Source organism: Sinocyclocheilus rhinocerous, unplaced genomic scaffold (assembly GCF_001515625.1).
Source record: "Sinocyclocheilus rhinocerous isolate Xijiao unplaced genomic scaffold, SAMN03320098_v1.1 scaffold350, whole genome shotgun sequence".
Taxonomy (NCBI): Eukaryota; Metazoa; Chordata; class Actinopteri; order Cypriniformes; family Cyprinidae; genus Sinocyclocheilus; species Sinocyclocheilus rhinocerous.
In genome coordinates, this window is record NW_015637528.1 from 549,953 (window position 1) to 561,641 (window position 11,689).

The following is an 11,689-nucleotide window of genomic DNA, read 5'->3' on the forward strand; positions in this document are numbered from 1 at the left end:
CTGTCAATCTGAAACAAAAAAAGACGAAATGGGCGGGGCTCGATAGGTATCAAAACAATATTTATTATGTTTTAGCGCTTGAATTTGTATTTTCAATTCACAGATATTATTAAAGTTTCTTAGTATCATTATTCAGTCAGAAATAATTCATGCCAAGACTTTAAAGGGGTCATATGATGCTGCTAAAAAGAACATTATTTACTTTTCACCGCAGTGTTTAGAATTGACCAATCACAGTCGTTTGCGATGCCATCTCTTTCCATGTAATTATTACAGATTGCTGGTTCGGATTTTTTTTTGTATTTCAGGAGTCAGAATACATTTGAACGATTAAACGTTCTGGTGTACAAATGTATCTAATAAATAAATAAAAAACATCCTAAGATTTGAATGAGGCTGAACGGAGGATGGGCTTTCTGAGCCCTGAAGCGCCCCCTGCAGAAAGAACGGTTTTATGTCACAAAAAAAAAAAAAACATTGGGCAGCGTTTGCCGCTCAACAGACGCGACGCGACAAAACCACAGCACTCCTATTATAATCAACGAAGCAGCGCGCTCGCGGTACCGAGAGTTCGCTGATTATGTTGGGCGCGTCTAGTTTAGTCGCGTCGCGTCGCGTCGCTTGATGGGTGTCATTGGTCGGTCTCCTCCTCTTAATCAGTGTGATCAGATGTGATCTGGCACCTGTGTGTGAGCCTGTTGCTCATGTGTGTTGTGGAGCGAGCTGCTTCTATGCTGTGTGCGTTTATGCGCTCAACTGCACGATAAAGATCATGTTTTGCGGCTTTGCGCGTTAATGATGATGAAGAGGACGCTTTACCGATAGATACATTTTTTTGTGTGTGTGTTTCTTCATGTCCACTGATCTGTCCTCATCCTCCTCCAGCATCTGATGAAGTTTGGGCGCGTTTTAGATGCACTATGTGATGCATTTGTGATATAGTCACCGGCGCGTCTCGAGAAGATCATTGAAAGCAAGATCCTCGTTATTTGTTTCCGCGATGTCAATCAAAAAAGCAACATTGACGGAGAATGGGGTTAAAAACGGAACATCGAGAAATGTGCTGGAGCGATGCGCCTCGGTCTCTGAGTATTTTGATATTGCTTTCAAGGTGTGAGTTGCATTTTTATTGTGTAGTTTATTGCTGGTGTCATGATTTGTATTGTTGTTGTTATTGTGTCTGAAACATTTGCCCAGTATTAGTTGGCACCTGTGGTGCGCGCGTGCGTCTTCTAGCCTACCCGGAGATCACTTTTCAAGCATGCAAAGGCATGTTCACAGCCATGCAACTGTCAGAATTCACTTTAAATGGCTGCAGACATGTATTTTTACATGCAAATTTAATAGTAGTTCAGTGTCTAATAGTACAATGTAGCAGTGGTTCTTCAAAACTGGTTTTGCGTTAAGACCAATGGTGAAAATAGTTATTAAAATTGCAATCAACTTAGCAAAATTATTAATATAACAGGTTTTGTGTAGAATAAAGTTAAACCTTTATTCTACAGTGTTAGTTGTATTTTATTATTTGCATTGACCTTATCTAACATTGCTTTTTTCCCTCTGCTGCCCACAACTTAAGGGTCACAAACCACCAATTCAGAACTATTGCTATATATATATATATATATATATATCAGATGCATAGAATCAATATATATACACCAGTGAGTTAAAGTCAAACTACTATCACATTACTTAAATATTAGAAGACTTGCATCATATAAATATATATATATTTATTTGATGCATGTCTTCTAATATTTAAGTAATGTGATAGTAGTTTGACTTTAACTCACTGGTGGATAAATATTGATTCTATGCATCTGAAGACCTATCTATGTATTCTGAAGAAACACCATTGATATATAAATCATCAAGTCTCTGGGATTCCAGAAAGATCCCTTGAGACATTTTTTTTTGGGGTCCAATAAGAGCAGCTGTTTTTGCCTCAGTCTTATTTGTAGTGTGGAAAATGCGTAGATTTAAAATGATAAACAATGTGCAATGTTGTAATTGAGCAACAGTTGTTTCTGCAAATGATATTATGCAATACCAGTAAAACGCAATTGGGTAAACGCGCATTTCACAATTTGACTTTCCTGTCCATTACAATGCATTTTCGTCTGTTAAAAACAACTTGGTGTTAAAGTCAACATGGAAGCAAAAATGACCCTAATTACGTTTTAATATATGTTCCTGGTTTATGGTGCATGATTTGCTGCTGTATGTTATTCTCAATCATTTGATTCGCTCTTATTTTCCGACACTTTCTCTCACCTGTCACACTTTTCACGCTCCAGTCATTTTCGACGGATGAAACTAATTCTTACCTGACAGTTTTGTCTTGTTCCACTCGAAAATGTCAAATTAATGAAGTAAGGTGGGTTGGGAATGTCTTTCCATGTTGACTTTCACGCAGAGTTGGTGAACAGTTTGAGCTCATTAAAGGAAACCAGGATGTGTATATTAAAGTGGTTGTAGGCCTAACAGCTGTCTCTGACCCTGATGCCTTTAGGTGATGCTGCTGGGAGACTCGGCAGTGGGGAAGACCTGCATCCTGGTGCGCTTTAAAGATGGTGCCTTTCTGGGAGGCAACTTCATTGCCACAGTGGGGATAGACTTTAGGGTGAGCCAGCAGTGGACAAAGCTGGTTTGCTTCTCTTTTTGCAACATGTTTATATCTACTGATGGAGGTCATACCATGATAAATCTATTTCTTGCGTAACTGAAATAAGCGTTTCATGTATTGTAAAGCTTCAGAACTAAACGTTTTGTCGCCTGCCGCTTTAAATGCTCAAGCTCTTTTATGTCAGGTGGCTCTCAATGATTTTATCATTCAGTTTGATCAGTTCAATTTGATCATTTTGCAAACATTATTGGAACGTTACTTTTGAATGTTCGTTAAATGTTCTGAAATAAGTAGTAATGTCTAAAGACGTACATCCAAAAAAAAACGTTTTGGAATAAAAAAGTTCAATGAACAATATATAAATAATGCTTTTCGAGAACTTTGAACAACATTCAGTTGAACATTCTAACATGTTAGCCAATGTTCTCAGAAGATCCGTTAGCTGGCTTCTCATAGAATTAGAATGATTATACAGCTTTATACAGTGGTTGTTCTTGGTGTAAATAGGCCTTTACCTTGGTTTCTATTTAACTAACAATAGAAGTGTGCTTTCCTTGATGTTAAGAGACCATTTTTAACCAACGTCCATGATTGTTTCGGTCTGATCTTAAAGTGGTCATATGATGCAATTTCAAGTTTTCCTTTCTCTTTGGAGTGTTACAAGCTGTTCGAGAATAGATAAAATCCCTAAAGTTGCAAAGACTAAAGTCTCAAACCCAAAGAGATATTGTTTATAAAAGTTAAGACTCGTCCACGTCCTCCTAAAACGCCTCGTTTAAACACGCCCCCACGTGTGCATTTATGGAGGACGAGGACTGTTTACTGATCCTGGGAGAGTAGACTACAATGCCGGCTGTTCTGACTCACAGCCTGTAAGTATGTTTTCATATTTAAAGGATTTGCCACTGATGATTCAAACGTGAGTTTTGAGCAGTGTAGAGTAGCACGTGGTGTTCGTCGTTTCTCCGATCACAAATGCATGGTTTTATGTTTACGCGGCGCGATACTCAACGCAACGCGTAAAAAGACAGTACAAGTAATTATAATCAGTAATTATGTCCCCACTGGATGCAACAAATGCCTCGTTTATAATCGGTTTTATTGTTTTTGTCTCATCGCGCTGGGACAGGGCATCACAGTATGGTGAGGGGCGTAACATTTCCGTCACACGCTTGAGGTATTCGGCCAATCACAACGCACTGGATAGCTGGCCAATCACAGCACACCTCGCTTTTCAGACCGATGAGCTTTGTAAAAATCGACGCGTTTCAGAAAGGCGGGGCAATAGAGGAGAAACAATAATGTACAGTATGTGGAAAATAATGTGTTTTTATAACCTTAAACCGCATAAACACATTGCATTACAACAAATACACAAAATAATGTTAAAAATCGACGCGTTTCAGAAAGGCGGGGCATAGAGGAGAAACAATAATGTACAGTATGTGGAAATGTGTTTTTTGAACATTAAACCGCATAAACGCATTGCATTACACCAAATACACAAAATAATGTTCTTTTTAGCAACGTCATATGACCCTTTTAACAGTTTGAGTTGCACGTTTTAGTGCAGATTGTTTTATGAATCACACAAATGTCACAAAAAATGCTGCTTTGCCAAGAGGCTGTTGTCGAAGGATGAGACAAACTATATCTAATATAGTTTGTCTACTAATATATCACAAACTATATTAGACCTGAAAGCAAACCCGCAGCTCACAGTAAAGTGCTGTTGCTCATTTCACATGTGAAGAGGGTGTTTATTCCACAGACCTAACGAGATAATTCACCCAAAATTGAACATTCTGTCATCATTTACTCACCCTCATGTCGTTCCAAGCATGTATGACTGACTGACTTCTGCGGAACATAAGAAAACATATTTAGAGATTTTTTTATATATATTTTTTTAATTCAGTGCAAGTCACTAGGCACCAAAACTGTTTTGTTACCAGCATTCTTCAAAATATTTTCTTTTTTTCAAAATTGGCTTTTTTAATGCTGAGGGTCAGAGAGGGCGCAAAATATTCATCAAAATCCAATATTATGAGTGGACCTCAGAGGCAAAAAAATGATGAAAACATGATGCTTTGAAAAATATAATATGACCCTTTAACACTTACATCCAGCATCTAATCAATAAGCTGTTCTGGCACTCCATCATAGAGAGGGTGTGTGTGTGTGACTGTATTCGCGCTCCATTGGCATTTAACTGCAAATCTCTGTGGTCTTCTGAAGTGGTGCTGGTGCAGTCCAGCAGCTTCTTGGACAAATCTGTGAAGTCATTGTGCCGCTCCAGATGTCTTGGAGCGTTCGGATATAACTGGCCAATCTGATGCTCATTCTCGTTTCAGTCTGGCTAAATGGTTAACCTGTCGCCCCATGACACTTTGGGTCTTGAGCTGCAACTGCCAGCACTTGGTTGGGGAGGAAAAGAGAGAATTTTGGTCAACTTACATGGGGTGTGTTTAAAGGGTTAGTTCACCCAAAAATGAAAATTCTGTCATTAATTACTCACCCTCATGTTGTTCCAAACCCGTAAGACCTTCGTTCATCTTCGGAACACAAATTAAGATATTTTTGATGGAATCTGAGAGCTCTCTGACCCTCCCATAGACAGCAAGGGTCCTTACACGGTCAAGGTCTTCGTCTCCTCCGCCTCACCCTAGCGCCATTTTGGAGAATATCCGCTGGTCGTAAATTGTGTATACTGTTCTGTGTCAGCTGCGTCACATGGATATGTTGTTTTCATTCAAATCAAAGCGTAAAACGACGTAAACAGCGTATCCGTGTGTCGCAGCTGACACGGAACAGCATACGCAATTTACGTTCAGTGGATACTCTCCAAAATGGCGCTAGGGTGAGGCGTATTTATTCAATTGTTGAATAAAGTCGTTATTTTTTTTCTTTTGCACTCAAAGTATTCTCGTAGCTTTGTAAAATTACGGTTGAACCCCTGATGTCACATGGATTATTTTGCGTGAGATGAAAATTCACTCTATTTTCCAAATGTTATTGTGAATGATTCATCCATGCATATTTATTTTTTAAATTTGACCTTGCAATCTGACGTATGCTGGACTTCCAGTAATTTAGTCCACTTAAACCCCGTCCCTCCACAATTGTGACTGCAAGCTGGCATTCAGTTTTTAGTGCAACGGCCACATCTCAAAATCCAGTCAACAACCGATGGATTGAACCAAGTCCCACATTACTTTTCCTTTTACAATAATCTGTTACATTTTGTTGCAATACGGAAGAAAAGACAGTTTCACCAAGACTTTAAAGACCCAGTGAAATTATGCATATCCTATTGAGACCTATCAAAGAGCTCATCGGCCTTTGTTTCCATCACAGCCAGGAACCATCATTTGCTAGTTACAATTACTACCAACATTGTCACTGTAGAGAGCATTTGATTGGACAAAAATTGGTATATGCTCCTAAATGCAAGATGAGCCATCAATATTTTTGGTTTATGTTCTCAAAGTGTGAATTTAAAATATGTCAGAGTCATGTTTTTGTTTTTTGGCGTCATGATGGTTAATGCACCAACATGCTAATGTAAGAGGCTGTTGGCAGTTGGCGTTAAGGGCTTGTTTTTTATTGGAGGAAAATAAAGTTTGTCATGCTCCACAAATTGATTTTTGCCCTCAAGCCAAGACAGTCAATTTGGTTTCACAGTATGTGTTTTTGCAAGGAAATGAAGGTTAGCTTGGCTTGTGATGTGGACTGGTTTCGAACGTCAGATTCGAGTAGAAAGTGCCATGCTTGGAGACAGAAGGTGTCTTTAGGAAGTTCAAAAACCCCTTTAAACCCTCATTCTTTGATCGCCTGCCAACAACGTCTGAAATGAAGCATCTTATCTGCTGCAGCTCAGAGAAACAGTGAAGCGTTTCTGTGCTGGTATTTTTTTGAATGGCACAGCGGCAGCACTATAGCCTGTGTCTATTTTGGGCTCTTCCTTGTAGCACTTGCTCAGCATGAGGATGTGTGGGAGCCAGAGCAGAGCAAGTCTGATGCCAGAGAAATGGAAAGCCATTACAACAAATTGATGGCTATGCTTGATTTATGCTGGATAGGCAGAGGCCCTGAAAGATGTATGTTTTTCATAAATCGATATACTTTCCGGTGTCAAAAGGGCCTTGTAACTGACACAAGGTCGGGTTTCCATTTCTCAAATAATAGGTTGAGACTCCAAGAGATCAAGCAGATTCCTAGAGCAACTGATAGATGGATATCCTATAGTCATATATCATCGCCACTGTAGGAATGGAAATTGTAAGGAATTGAATGATTCTGGCTTTGATCCTGGTCTTATTATTGATTATTTTAGTACTTTCGAGGAAGTGCCCGTCAATATTTGTTCACGACTGACACTAATGTAAAGGGATAGACCAAAAATCGTCATCTCACCTTCATGTCGTTCCAAACCAGTGGAAGTGAATGGTGCCCAAAGGGACTATCATGCTTCAAAGATCCACCATAAAAGAAGCACAAATATTCATGCGACTCACTATGTTCTTTTTCTCACACAGTCATATGATAGATTTGTGTGAGGAACAGGCCAAAATGTAGATTATTATTTTGTTTTGGTTTGCGACTTCTCTTTGTGTGTTTTGAGGAAGAAAGCGAGTCATACAGGTTTGGAACAAAATGAGGTTGAGATTTAGTTTTGAGAATATTTAGTTTTGAACTGTAAGTTTAAATTTCAAACATAAATCAATAACTCATAAGTAGGGCTGAGAGCATTATTAGCTTTATAATCAAAATCTTTGTTGACGATATCAAATTAGGGAATATCGCAATAATGTTAAAAGTCTGTAAGCCAATTTCACTCACCTCTCACGACTATGATAGGCACTGCACTGAACACTCTGTGAAAAGCGTCAAAGGTTTCTATTAAAGGGATAGTTCATCCAAAAATGAAAATGTGATGTTTATCTGCTTACCCCCAGGGCATCCAAGATGTAGGTGACTTTGTTTCTTCAGTAGAACACATATGATGATTTTTAACTTTAACCGTTGCAGTCTATCAGTCGTATAATGCATGGCAATGGTAACAAAATCTATGAGAGTAAAAAAAACATGCACAGACAAATCCAAATTAAACCCTGCAGCTCGTGACGATACATTGATGTGTAAATACACGAAACGATCGGTCTGTGCAAGAAACTGAACAGTATTTATATCGTAACGGTTAAAGTTAAAAATCATCATATGTGTTCTACTGAAGAAACAAAGTCACCTACATCTTGGATGCCCTGGGGGTAAGCAGATAAACATCACATTTTCATTTTTGGGTGAACTATCCCTTTAACAGTGTTTTTGCAGTGTTGAGCATTGTAGCCAATCACAGACATGTCTGTTGAGTGCCGAACGCGATGACCAATCAGAGGTGTTTAAGCTCGCCGTCACTCAGAACCGCTCAAAACCCTGCCGTTTTCATTCAGATCACTCACTTGTGTTCTACGTGCTCGTAAATCCTCTCTTTTGTAACCAACAAAGTAGAAATGTGATGTACATTAATCGTTATATGATTATATGATATGACATTATATGATTTATCGTGCAGTTTAGACGATTTTGATCATAGCAAATGTTTTCGCAAGAGTGCAGAGCTCAGTAAACTTGCGCTGAAGTGATTGACAGCTTCAGTTATTATAAAGGGAGAGCTTTTTGCTCGTACTTTGTATCATTAAGTACATATGATTTTTTTTCATGTTCCTTTTGTGTTTATTTAGTAAAAAGCAAAGTGGTCACTGTCTTTATTATTATGCTTTTTTAACAAGATGATTTTGCAGTAAAAAGTTTGTACATTTTAACAGTGGACCCTTTTCACAGACTGTGATGATTTCCACAGTTAGTAACATCATACATCTAGCAACATTTTTTAGATTTAACATTTTTTTAAATATAATGTGCATTTATAACACTGTACTTTGTGTTTTCATGCCTGGGGATTACATTACATAGTGAGTGACAGCAAATTTGACATCTTTCTCTCTTCTGGCCAACATAATCTCTTGATATTTTGTTTCTCTTTTATGGTTAGAGAAACGCTGTCAGTGATTTTTTTTTTTTTGAGCAAATGGGAATGCCAAAAATTATATTTGTTATAGTTTCCATAAAAGTTGACCTAACTATGACGACTTGCGCTTCTGAGAACCCGGAAATGTTAAAAGGGTCCATAGCTGTTCTATCTGGAACAACAACAAAAATACCTTTTTGATTTTTTTTTTTTTAGAGCAAATGCAAAAATATCAATATTTACTGAATATTTGAAGAGTGAATTTGCAAAAACCGATAACTCCATTTGAATTTTTTTCAGAAATCACGTTTTTTTTTTATTGCGCATTCCAAGTAATATCAATCAAACTGCAGTTGGGTTGTTTTGATTAAGTAATAATAACTTAAACAAATACAGGTAATTTACAAAATTATGAAATGGACTTATCGGCTTCTGTTCAAAAACAACAAGGGCCCTTGTCTGCTTCTGCAGTGAAACGTGAACTCGCGATGCCTTGAAAGTGAACAAAACCGGCTTTTTTGACAAAACGTGTTTAGGGTTCAAATCGCGTTACATGTGGAGGATAATGCACGGCAATCAGCTAATTTTTTTGAAAGTGGCGTTTATCGGTTTTTGCAAATGAACTCTTCATTTATTTATTGAATTTATTGAAAATGTAGAAAAATATAGATATATGCATTTTCAATGGGAAGAGTGGAAGTGAAGTGAACATGCTCAAGAACTATTAAAGGAATGTTCCTGTATTTTTACAAAACAAAAATTTTTTTTAACTGTTCTGAAAAAGACCCAATTCTCGATTCCCAACCCTAAACATCAGTTTTTTGTGTGTGTGTGTGTGTCAGTGGATTTAATTTTATCTTAATCTGCAGCTTTTGTTAGCTTGCCCTTGGAGAAACAACAAGACATCTGAGCTCTGCTGTTCATTCAAGTCAGATATGCAATAATGATTGAAGGAACAATGGAGACATACCTGCGTTCTTATTGAACCGGTTAATGTTCTCCTCGAATTGCTTTGTACTCTGCTCTGATTTCATTTTTTTATGCAGAACTTCCTGGAAGGAGTAAGCAGCCAAAGCGTGCATTTGTGATTACTATTGCTCTATAGTCATCCACAAAAGCAGTTTTGTCATCATTTACTCTCCTGTTGCTCCAAACCTGACTTTTTTTTTTTTGTTAATCACAAAAGGAGAAATTTAGCAGAATCTCCTCCTCTTTTTAAATCTCAAACCTAATTTTAATTTGCTTATATATTCAGCTATTGAAGACACATTATGCCAGGTTTGATGTAAGTGTTATTTTATACAGTGTTATTTTAGTATTCTACTATTAGTGAATTTAAAAGGTGAAGAGTGCGGTTTCTGTGCTAGTGGTGACACCTACAAATCAAACTACTTTGAGTTTTCTCCCCACATTAAGCTGAGAAAAGAGAAAGTAGTGAAAAAAAAATTGCATGCTTCAGCTTTAAACACCTACGTTTTTTGATCAGTCAGCATTAACTATAGTCACCGTGTAGATATTCAGGAATTAATGATTGGGTGCCTGTATGTGAATGTCTGTGGATGATAATTACTCATCTCCGAAAATCTCACTTCCATTTGTGTGACTGACGTCTCTGATTGCACTGCCATTTGGTGCACGAAAACATCTGATAAGTCTGGTCCTCTCAGTGCAGAAGGTGCGATTTTAAAACATTTAGCTCACAAAGGAAGTAACGGCTGACGTCAACAGGAAATTAAGCAGGGAGCTGGTCTGTTATTTCATCAACACTATATAATTAAGTCTGTGTGGAGAGCCTGGCCACACAAAAGCAAAATAGCACGGTTAGAGATATCACTTTAGTAGTAGCTAAACTGTTTTCCTGTTTGATTATGCGTGATTTCCTTGAATAACAAACTATTTACTGTTCATTATTTTGCCTTTCAGAACATTTCTGAGTACTGTGTTTTAATGGGTGTTTCTTCTTCTTCCTGTTGCGTAATAATAAGAATAAGGTGGTGACTGTGGATAACATGAAAGTCAAAATCCAGGTAAGCAAACAAGACAAGCATCACTATTAATTACACTGATTTGAGTACTGTATTGAACTCCTGTCCTGTACTGTTTGGCATATGGGCATGAATAATGCGACTTGAGCAGATGGTTGCTGTTATGATCAGATTTTCACCTGCTGGATGATAAAACGGATTACAAAAATCCCATAGCTTTAGAGTGAAGAAGGGATCCAGTGTTGGGGGTAACACATTACAAGTAACACAAGTTACGTAATCAGATTACTTTTTTCAAGAAACTAGTAAAGTAATGCATTAATTTTAATTTTACAGGAAAATACCTGAGTTACTTTTTTTTTGTGAATAAATGGGAAAACAATTTATTCACTGACACCTCTTCTGTCCCCGTTTTGAGATAAATTGGGAGTGAGGTGCAGAGTTAAAGGTACTTCCTTCAGGCTGAGGCGTACTAATTTCACTTTTGGTGTAAAATGATTTTTGGCATAAAAGAAAAATCAATAATTCTGCCCCATACAGTGTCTTTTTGGCTATTGCTACAAATATACCCCAGCGACTTAAGACTGCTTTTGTGCTCCAGGGTCACATATATCATCTTTGCCTAACAAAAACAGTTCCTCAGTAGAATATTTAGTTTAGTTTCAGTCTATGTGGGAGATCACTGCAGTGAACTTTAAACACTGCGGTGAAATTTGTACAGTCACAACTCCTGAAGAACACGGCAGACTTTTGAGTCCGTGTTTAATTACTATAAAGCTCAGCTCTGAATCATACAGTACGGTGTGACTTGAACATGCTGTGCTTTCTATTGCAGCTCTACTGCTGCTGTATGACATCACGAGAAAGTCCTCCTTCGACAACATCAGAGTAAGACAAACAAACATTTCAAGACATTTTCAGATGCACGCTTATTTGATGTTCTCGTTTCTTTCTTGTTGTTAGCGTGGGTTGTGAAATGACATTCATTATTACTGCAGATGCGTTTCTTGTCCTTCAAAGTGTTTTTTTTTTTTTTTTTACATG

At 37.7% G+C, this 11,689-nt stretch overlaps 1 pseudogene; it reads left to right on the forward strand.

Annotated features, from left to right (window-relative positions):
* Positions 1 to 586: 586 nt before the first annotated feature.
* The window catches only part of LOC107748867 (ras-related protein Rab-37-like), a 16,128-nt pseudogene continuing 5,025 nt past the window's right edge, over positions 587 to 11,689 (forward strand).